This window comes from Harmonia axyridis, chromosome 3 (genome assembly GCF_914767665.1).
Source record: "Harmonia axyridis chromosome 3, icHarAxyr1.1, whole genome shotgun sequence".
Classification (NCBI taxonomy): Eukaryota; Metazoa; Arthropoda; class Insecta; order Coleoptera; family Coccinellidae; genus Harmonia; species Harmonia axyridis.
Genome location: NC_059503.1, coordinates 42724053 through 42735018, shown reverse-complemented (window position 1 = coordinate 42735018; position 10966 = coordinate 42724053). Strand labels below are relative to the sequence as shown.

At 33.7% G+C, this 10966-nt stretch overlaps 1 protein-coding gene across 2 annotated transcripts in view; it reads left to right on the top strand.

The window, feature by feature from the left end:
• The first annotated feature begins 10355 nt into the window (after positions 1 to 10355).
• LOC123674782 (zinc finger protein castor homolog 1-like) overlaps positions 10356 to 10966 on the top strand; it is a 98360-nt gene continuing 97749 nt past the window's right edge. Inside the window, exon 1 of one of the 2 annotated variants that reach the window (XM_045609864.1) lies at positions 10356 to 10685. The gene's annotated coding sequence lies outside the window, so the exon portion shown is untranslated. The remainder of the gene's footprint in view (positions 10686 to 10966) is intronic. The other variant, XM_045609863.1, reaches the window with a different exon arrangement.

The window sequence follows — 10966 nt, the reverse complement described above, 5'->3', positions numbered from 1 at the left end:
AGACAAACTTCAAGTTCAATAGCATTATTCACAACATTCTACATCGATACTAAAATGAAGAACATAATAGAACAAACAATTTAGATATTCGTTATTCAGTTTACATTAGACGATATAGCCGAAAACTGTTTATTTTGAATTGTAACAGTAGTCCTTTTTGATGCAAGAATATTCTGTATTTTATTATTTTTCAGCAAAAAAGGAAATACATAGTAGGTATATTCATTATATATCAGGATCAAAGACAAAGAAACAAGAAGACTAACTAACTAACTAACTAACTAACTGCGTAGAGTCGTTTGAAATGTTGATGCTGACGACCCGATTGATATCCATTGGAACAAACGACTTTGATTCGGCGCATTTGTCACCTTACGAAGGATTACCACTACCACTACGTGGCTTTTCGTGAATCAATCAAATTTTGGTATAGTATATCAAAAATCACTTGGAGGAAGCTGAATAATTCGATTATACAAGGGTTGTCCAAGTTTCCAGAAATTCCTTAGGGGCCATTGAATTTATTGCCTAACAATACTTTCAAATGAACCCCAGTATTTAGCAGATCGCGGTATCCAATTCAAAGGGACATCTATGGCCAAGAGTTTTTATGGACTAGTTCAAGTGACTTTGGATATACTATACCCATTAATTTCCCCTCTGGCGCTCCTACGAGGACCAAACTTTTTTTTTTTTGTACGGTGTACAAAGTTGTACATTCACTTCATCTTCTTTCTTTTTTTCAAAGCAAATAATCAGTTCTTTGTACGAAGTACATATCATACAATTTTTTGCGAAAAACGAAAATTTACCAATTATTTTTTCATTCGAAATAAAAATATTCACTTTCTCTTATGCAGATTATAGTTTAAGTAAATTATGTGCAAACACCATAAAAATTTGATTTGTAAAAAGAAATATCTCTATTTTCGTTTTGAACTGAGCAGTCTTGTGGTGGTGTTCCTCATAATCATAATCATAATTCTAAATAATATAACAGTTTGAATGAAAACCTGCACTGAAAATTGTGAAAAACTGTAATATTAATTACCGTTAGGCGTTAATTGAATATTTCAGTGAAGTTATTCAACCAAATTAATAATTTGTAAGTCTTTGCATTCAGTAATAATTCTCAACCAACATTGAAATATTTTTTATAGCACATAATTGAACAAATTGATATTTGTGAACAGAAATTAATGAACTAATTGAATCATATTAGATTTATCATATTGTATCACTCTACTATTGAAGAAGGAAATATTTTTTTCGAGGAATGACAAAAAATAAATAATAATTTCTGTAATTACTAACAACAATCCAGGAAATCGAAGGGTTGATTTAGAATTGGAATCTTCAATTCTTTGGCGAAACTCCAAGCCTTTTGAATTTCGGAACAAAATGAAAAATTGATTTTGCACTGAATAGATCTTTCTTGAAAGTATGTAAGTTGATATCAATAGAACAATATGAAGTGAAATTATAGCTCTGTCTGTTTCACACTTTTTTTTTAATTTTTTTTGCCCTGAGGAGTGAACAATTTCTAACAGCCTTTCCTAGCAGCTGGGCTAGTGATGTAACGCTGCTAGGACTTGTGTGGGGCTCTCACCCACTTAATTCCCACCTCATAAGTATCGTAGGTGCAAAAGACATTGAGTCACTTTTCGGGAAAACATAACTTAAGAAAACGCAAGTCCCTATACATGGCGTTTTTTCAGAAGCAAAGCTCATTGAGTCATTAGCATTTCTTGCAGTGTCTTCTTCAATTAATATTATTTGAGATGAGTTTTTTTTACCTGATCTTTAGTAAAGAAGTAGGCTATCGGTTGTTTTCAAGACTTATGAAGTCCGGATATCATTATAACTAATGAATGATTAACAACTTCTACGAATCGTCCAAGATTTGAGACCAAATCTACATGGTCTACTACTTTACTCAAGGCCTAGTCATAATGTAAATCGTGAGATAAAGACATTTAATCAAACATTGAACAATTTGAGGATCGCACATCGATATTATGTGCAGAAGATTATCGGCAGCGATATATTTCATTAGAAAAATAAAATATATGTTTAATGAGGAAACCAGCTTTGCTCACCTACCATGCTCACTTCCATATCATAGCAACGTATGGGATTCTTTTGTGGAGATCCTGTTCGGAGGCAAACCGAGTACAACAGAAGACAAAAGAAGGCATTAAGATCGATATCCGAAGTGATTCCAAGAGAAAGTCGCAGAAAATTTTTCAAGAGCTATAGAATACTAACTATTCCCTCCTGCTTTATACCTGCATGTTTGGTTCATGTGCATGCAAATCTGCATAATTTTGTACAATACTCAAGTTTACATATGTACTCCACACGTGAAAAGGATCAGCTCGTTCCACGTAAACATAGAATCAGCAAGACACAAAACAACTACAACTACTTGGGAGTGAAAATGTACAATGTCCTACCTACGTGAATGAAGAAATGGAATCGAAAGATCTTCCAGAAGAATGTAAAGTCCATATTAATCGAGAATATATGTTATTCAACCGAATAATTCTTTGAAATCTTTATGTTGGTTCTTCAGCCATGTTGTCGAGTATATTTAATGTGTGTATTTTAGATTTCTGTCGATATTTCTGTAGATGTTTCAAATTGTTAACGTTAAATATTTTTGTTGACGTGCCCTGTAAAATTTTGACGCGGAAAAAATATTCCGACTTTAGCCTATACGCGTAGGATAGGAAAATCTCCTCGCCGTCGGCTTCTCACTTCCCGCTAAGGGCTAAGAAGAACAGGCGAAATAAATATTATTTTTATTTCAAAATGATCAGCCAGTCACCGCTTCTCCTCATTTTGATGAAATACAATAATTGCGCGTTATGTTGATATTCTATGAACTAAGTTAATACCTCATATACCTATCTAGATGGCTTTCCAAACGTTACCTCTAGTTAAATAACGCAGGTCTCATATTGTCCATTCTTCAACTATACGCTTTCTCTCTCCCTTTCTCTATCTCCAAGAAGCAGAAATCTCCAATTTCAGTGTAAACAAAGCAAAGAAGGAAAGAAGGAGAAATATGGAAATATAATAATACAAAATCGAAAGGAAGCCAAATTCTTGGTGTGATTCTGGACGAATATCTGACTTTTACTGGCCAGTGAGGAGAAAATGAACAAATAAAAATAAAGTTATACTACTATCAGATGGCATGGCATAATATGGAAAACTCCAAAAAAATAAAAAAATGCGTTACAAGGTTCAAATATCAAGTCCACCTCACCTAACTATAGAAGATCTTATAAGGGGATTGAGGCTCAGTTGGACCCATATATGTACAGTAATTTTTCGGAGAAAAAAAGTATAAAAGTTGTGAATACTGAAAAAGACAAGCAATTTAAGCATAAACTAAATAAGGTCAAGATTTCTAATTCGGGTTCATTCTCTTTAAATCCTACAACACCGCAGGAAATTATTGAAATCGTGAGATCCCTGAAAAACTCAACAGCTGTGGATTCCTACGGTATGTCAACGCGGATGATAAAAATAATAATCGATGTGATTTCGGAGCCCCTATCATATGTTATCAACATGTGTCTCACTGAAGGAGTATTTCCGTCCTCACAAAAAATTGCCAAGGTGATTCCGATATACAAAAGAGCTGGGGATAAACGGTCACCAGAAAACTACAGACCAATATCAATTTTACCATCGATGTCAAAAATTCTAGAGACTATCATAAAAAGGAAGCTGATTATTTTCTTGGAACGAATTAATTAAAATTAGAATTAATTAGAATGAATTAATATCAAAGGTACAGCATGAGTACAGAAGTAATAGATTAACTATTTCAGCTTTGGATATCGTTGAGCGGATGGTGGAGGCTTTAAATGATCGAAAAAAAAATACAACTGACATTGTGTGATTTATCTAAAGCGTTTGACAATGTTGTCTACTCAATTGTTACACAAAAACTAGAATTTTATAGCATTAGAGGTTTGCCGCTCAGGTTGTTTATTTCATTTCTGAGTAACAGATTTCAGTATACGTGGATTCAGGTAGAAAACAATCATCACTCCAAAGGGTACTCAAAGGAGTTCCACAAGATTCCATTTGGGTCCAATATTGTTCCTCATTTATTTGAATGATCTGCCTGCTAATGTGGTATGCGACTTGATTCGTAACAATGCTGACGATACGTAGTTCTTGAATAGCAGTGAGGATGATGTGACGCCAAGAACAGAAGCGGCTTTTAATGAAGCAGAGGACTGGCTAATGGCGAATAGACTGTTTCTGAATAGAGAGGAAACTGACATTTTATCTATTGACACTGGATTAGAAAGAGGAAGAACGAGAAGTGTGAAATTTCTATACTATCCAAGAAAATTTCAGATTCGATACCCAGGTGGAGAGCGTAGTGAAAAAATTATCTTCGGTGTTATTCCTCATGACCGAGCTTAGGAAGCTTAGGAGCGTGGATGTACCATGCTCAGTGCTTATCATGCTCTTTTCCACAGTAGAATGTCCTATGGCTTTTTGATTTGGGGGAATAGTCCACACTGCCATGATGTGTTCCTGAAGCAGAAGAAATCAGTACGCATAATTGCCGCCATAAGTAGTACAACCTCATGTCGGGACCATTTTCGGAAATTCGGAATTCTTTCATTTTATTCTCAATATATTTATATGTGTTGTTTGTATGTGCATGACTGCATGATAATTATGCGAAATATCTCACTAGTGGAGACCACCATCACTATTTCACTAGAAATCGAAATTCTCTGGAAACGCCCTTTCAGAGATTGAATATCTCCAGGAAAAGTTTTAATTATTGAGGGGTTGCGTTCTATAACCATTTGCCAGGTAGTTTGACAGATGATACTTTTTTCAAGAGAAGTCTTCGAAAATATTGAATCCAAGGAGTTTATTACAGTTCTGATGAATTCCTACTTTGATGAAAGTCACGGATTGATCCAGTACACTCAATGTTATCATGGTGTTGTTTTGTCTCTATTATGATATGTTTCTTTTATTGTGTTGTTGTATACATCAAATTTTTTTAAATTACTGTTACTACTATTTTTATAAATTGACTTTTAAATATTGCCTGCTGTTTGTTATACTTTGTTAAATAAATTAAATGAAAGAAATAGTAAATGAAAAACCATAAGTTTTTTTAGAATTGATGAAAGAGCATAGAATATTGGAAGACCCAGTCAAAAAGACTGACAAAAGAGCAGTCATAAGTGCAAATACCAGTAGAAAACACATAAGATCATAGTTAAGTTTACACCGACAGTAGGTAACTATAGAAGAAAATGCGACGAGAGGCGTAAGAATGGATTTTCGGTCCTCTCCCAAACATTAAGGATCTAGGATCTCCACATAGCGTAGAATAATCCGCGAATATCTAGTTAGTTAGAATAAGGTGAAAACAGACACAGAGCCACCGCCAGGAGCGGCATACCGAAGATTTTGCCAGGGCGCCAAATTCAGTTAATAAAACAAGACTTTTTGCACTTTCAAGACCTAAGTCGTCTGTTTACTATAGACTTATAAATAGAGCGTCGTTCTTTTAAACAATGAAGGACGTTTTTTGATGAAATCGACAAAACGTCGTTTCAAAAATCAGATAAGGTGATTTTATATTCATAAATACAATTTAATATGATATTCAAAAGATGTCTGAGAAGAATAACAGAGGTTCCTTCAAAGAGAGTTCATATAAATTAGCCAACGCAGTGTGGTGAAATTTTATTTCGCCGGGGCGCTAAAATGATTGGTGGCGACCCTGTCCAGACGTGTACATGAATGTACATTAAATTAACAAGCACACTTGAGTTACTTCATGGATTGAATGTACATTTTTCTGGTCATTAAATTATTATCATTTCTTTCACTCCACTTATGATGAAATCGAATACCTAGATATATGTTAGATATAAATAGTTCGGGAGCAAAATCTGAGATCTTATTCGGTTTTCTGTTCCTGTGTTTATAGTTGGAACTTCAAACATCCTACTAATTAATTCCAATCAAAGAAAGAAGAAAGAGTATAAATTGGTATTGAACTGATATGTAGTATGTGAAATCATCAATAGCCACGCCACAAACTATAAATATTCCCCGTTTTATTATTATTCATCGAGCGGCATGAGCACAGGGAATGAAGGAAGTTTGTGAATGCCGCTTTGCATATTTATCGAAAAATATGATGAAACAACAGCTATATTCCATTTGCTAGGTCATTTCCTTCTTTGAACCGATCATTTCCAGTTACTACAAAGGATATTTATCGAAAATAGTTGGTAAAGGTACGTTGAAACGTCTACAGTCTATAACCAAGCGATGCTTGGTCTAGCTACAATTGAAAATAAAAGTCTTCGATTTAGGAATTAAGCTAAGAATTAGAGTCTTAAATATGAGGCAGTGTAGAATGAAAACAATCGCTGACATTTTTTATTATTCTTATTATATCGCTTATTCTATTTTTTTTTCGCTGTCGTTTCCCAACTGCATAATTTAGAATTCTGATCTGGAAATGGACTGACGAGGAATTTGTGGTAAAATTAAATATTTCATGCTCATCGCTCCACCAGAACCAAATAAAACTCAAGAAGAATATAGAAGAAAAATATGTGGAGTTGATACTATGAAATGAGAATTCAATCAAATTCCGGGCCGTTCACATCTTAGAAACATATATCATTCAAAAGAAAAAACTAATATTTCTGTTACGAATGGCCGCAGCCAGTCATTTTAGCGCCCCGGCAAAATAAATTTTCACCGTCCTCCTTGGGCTAATTTATATGGATTTTCTCCAAAGGAGCCTCTGTGGTTCCTCTCAGGCATCTTTTCAATTTCATGTGAAATCATAGTTCGTAATTCGAAATCACCTTTATTAAATTCATCAAAAGACGTTTTTTCGATTTCATCAAAAAACGTCCTGCATTGTTTGAAAGTACGACGCTCTATTTATTAGTCTATAGTAAAAAGACGATGTAATTCTTGGACCTCTCTTTAGCGTTGAGCTAATACCTATGAAGGGTCATAGGGTTTTTCTCTTGTTGTCTCAATTTTCATCTTCAGATGAATTTTTGGAGGTCTCGACGTAAGTTCACTCTTCTGATGATTTTATTACTTCACTTATTCAGTAAGGCTCATTTAAGTCATTCAATCTTCAGTGGTACTTCTGCATCATATTGCATAAGGTTTGCTATGGTCGGACTGGAATGCATCTTTCCAGTACTCTTATGTTTCTCATCCGGGTTTGTTCTCTGATCGTCTCGATCTATAGCCTGTATGTCTCTTTTTGCTCTTTATGACCCCGAGAGACTCAGTGATTTGTTTCAGCATCCTATTTCTAACATTTCTAGAGTGCTCATGTGGAAGTCTATGGTTTGGCCCCAGAGTCGTGCAGTATTATTAGTATAATATATAGTATATTGTTTTGTGATGCGTTATTTCCAGGTTGAGTAGGCCTCGACCTCCTTCGTTCCTTGAGATATACAACCTGTTCACGGATGCGTGTAGTATATATATATATATATATATATATATATATATATATATATATATATATATATATATATATATATATATATATATATATACAGGGTGAGTCTTTGACTTGTACATATATTTCAACCGAAGATTCCTAAGGTCAAAAGAAACACTTTTTTCCTTTACAGTTTTTTCCGATTCGGCCCGGTTACAAAGATACAGGCTGTTGAAAATCGATAAAAAAATGTGATTTTCAGCTATATCTCGTAAATGGTTCTATTGAAAGAAATGATTTTTGGAATATAGCTTTTCCTTGATGTGATACATCTTATCCGAACACAAGATCCCCTACACATCCTTCAGTTTCTTCATTATGAACATTACATCACATAAAAATACCAGAAATTCGAAGAACCCAACTCTTAAAAATAATTTGAACGTTCATTGAACAATATTTGGCTAATTTGAAAAATAAAAGTATTTTTCATATTTTCTCCTACAAAGCGCCGTTTTCGAGTAACTTGATCTTAAAAAAAAAAAATTATCTGTGAAATTCGAAAAATTGGGTACTTTAGCTAAATGCAACTCTGTTCTGTTGTGGAAAAAAAACCACAGAAATGAATATTTACTATGATGTCATGTTCTCAGATTTTAGAATTGAAGTACTAGCCAACTTAGTTTGAAAATGAAGTTATTTGAATAAGCTCACCTCAACTCTTCTATTTGATTACAAATTACTGAACTTTGACACAGCTCTTATAATAAGAAGATACTTTATTAAAATCAACATTCTATTTTGAAAAGTCCAGATTTCCCATAAAGCCCATGTTTAAAAAAGTTTTCACAAAATAGTTCCATTATAATGGCAACAGTCAATATCCCACTAAAGACTGCTGCTATCGAACAATACTGTATTATTCGAGGGTCATTCAAACTCACATCGAAACATACCACTAAGAACATACTAGACAAATTTTCATGTGATTGAGATTAAATACTTTCATTCTTTTGCTTTTCCATAAATTCATCCTAGAGCATATGATTGACATACTTCCAAGAGTGCCATAATTGTTTTAATATGAAAACAAATAGGTGAGTTGAAAGAAACAGGATATTCAACTGTGGATATTTATATTGAATACTTCTCATTTATTTTCAATGGCAAAATCAAGATGAATCAAGTAGTAGAGTTGGCTATAATGTAGGTACATATTATAGAACAAATTTGATTACAAGTGGAGTCTAACATTTTCCATTGATTACAGAGCCATAAAACTTCATTTCCATATTTTCACACTAATGGCTTCAAAAATATTGATGCAGATCATTATTTTTATGAGATAGTTGGAACAAATCAAATGCTTCATTTCATAAAGGAATTACTTTCTATCAGAAGGCACATTTATTCATTTTGTATCCACACAATTATTTTGGAAACTGTTTTTAAATTTCTCGAAAATATGTATGGAACTTCAATATTCTGTTGGGATTCTTCAAATCTTCGATGATTTTCATTGCAAGCTAACATAATAACAAATATCATAATAACAACAACAGTGTAATCTGCAAATGAATATTTTAGGTTAGAACATAGATTATTCGAACTGCTGTGTTTAAATTTGCAACACTCGAAATTTAAGGTTTCAAACTTAAAACCACAGACAACTAGTCTGTGTTAAAAAACTTTTACAGATTATTTGAGAATGTGAGGTTAATTGTACGAATACGAAATGAAATAAACAACGATATACCTATTATAAATGCTATATAATAAATGAATGGATATGAATTATGACTATCAGAGCTAAGCTAATATGGGTGGTAGCGTGCTCAATTCGTTATGATTATCGAAAATGAAATAGACAATCATGAGAAAAATATTTAATCTTTATCGTCAATGAAATTGGAATAATTGTATTATAAATACTACTTTGTTCAACAAATGGAATGTTAAAAGTGAGTTTATGGTGGTTTTCCAATATAGTAGCTTATTTACAAGGTTCAAATTGTATATCTTATACTTGCCTAAACTTCAGTGTTCCGGTACCAGGGGTGAATTAGCTCATTATGAAAATTTAAAATGGCTATATCTTTTTAACAGGGCCGAATCGGAAAAAATGGTGAATGAAAAAAGTGTTTCTTTTGTGTATCTCACCTAAGATACATTTTATTTTGATCAACTTATTTTGTGAAGTAAATTTTAAATGTTTGTGTTTTTTTACAGGCTCAATTTTAATTAATTTAATTAAAATGATTTTTTAAGAATCCACAATTCAAACTATTTCGAACTGATCCTAAACTTCTTTATATTGTAGAATTATGCTGGTTTCTCTATAATTACATACAAAGAAACCATAAAAATTCTACATGAACAACTTGAAATTTCATGGAAATCAAAATTTTTATCCTCCTTATATCGAAATTCTTAACTATAATCGCAAATTCATCAAACTGTTCTATCTTTCGGAATTACTTAGATATCCAACAAAACAAATCAATCAGTCTAATTTCATTTCATGTAAGTTACACGCCCACTTTGTATCCGATTAAATCTTCTCGTCTGATGCCAAACTGTAGCGTCTCCTCGTCATCCATCAAAGAGGAAACGATCAACCTCTTGCCAAGGAATGAACGTATTCCCATGCTATGAATGAATTCATCCATTGAACGATAGAATACACTGATTTTCGCAAACTCTAATAAGATTTAGGCATGAAACGTCAAAAATCGCCCCTTTCTCTCCCCCTACTGGCAGCTTCGACCAACCAGAGCAGATGGTCTGCTCGAAAATCATGCCAGATGAGAGTAGAGGGGATAACACGCAACAGGGTGGGGAGGCATCGTCGTTGATGCTAAACCTTCATGAGATCAGTCGCGCTTAGTGGCTTCATGTGTTTCCTTATACCTGTGGTTGATGTTACGTAACTTTCATCCCCTTGCACGTTAACGAGGCGCTTCAGTACCCGTTTTTGCTGGACTCGCGTTCAGAATATTCACGTGCTTTGTGACGTGTTCCGGCATACTCTGTCGTTTGTTGGAATTTTTTGTGACCAGCCAATCGGGGTGGTTTTTCGCTAGAACTTTGGTGGTTCTGTAGTGAGAGTTCTCAAGGATATTCGTCGGTGTGGATAAAGAGTAACTCTTCGATTGTCCCTGGAGATGCTATATCTCATCAGAACAAATCTTTGAAGGTAGGCGAAACGTTTTAGTTATGTAGGAACACGAAGTGAACCAAAATTGAACTATAATACCAATTCTTCTTTGATTATATCATTTTTCAATTAAAAGAAAAATAATGAGCATATGGAATTTTGGGTTTGAAGATTCTCCGGATGATTGGTTCTTAGTTTTATATAAAATACTCTCTGTGTTACCTCAATATAGTTCCTTTCCCAAACAATTTTCTACAAAATATTCACTTCATGAATTGTCACCAATATGTTTTGACGTACCTACCTACCTACCTCTGTCT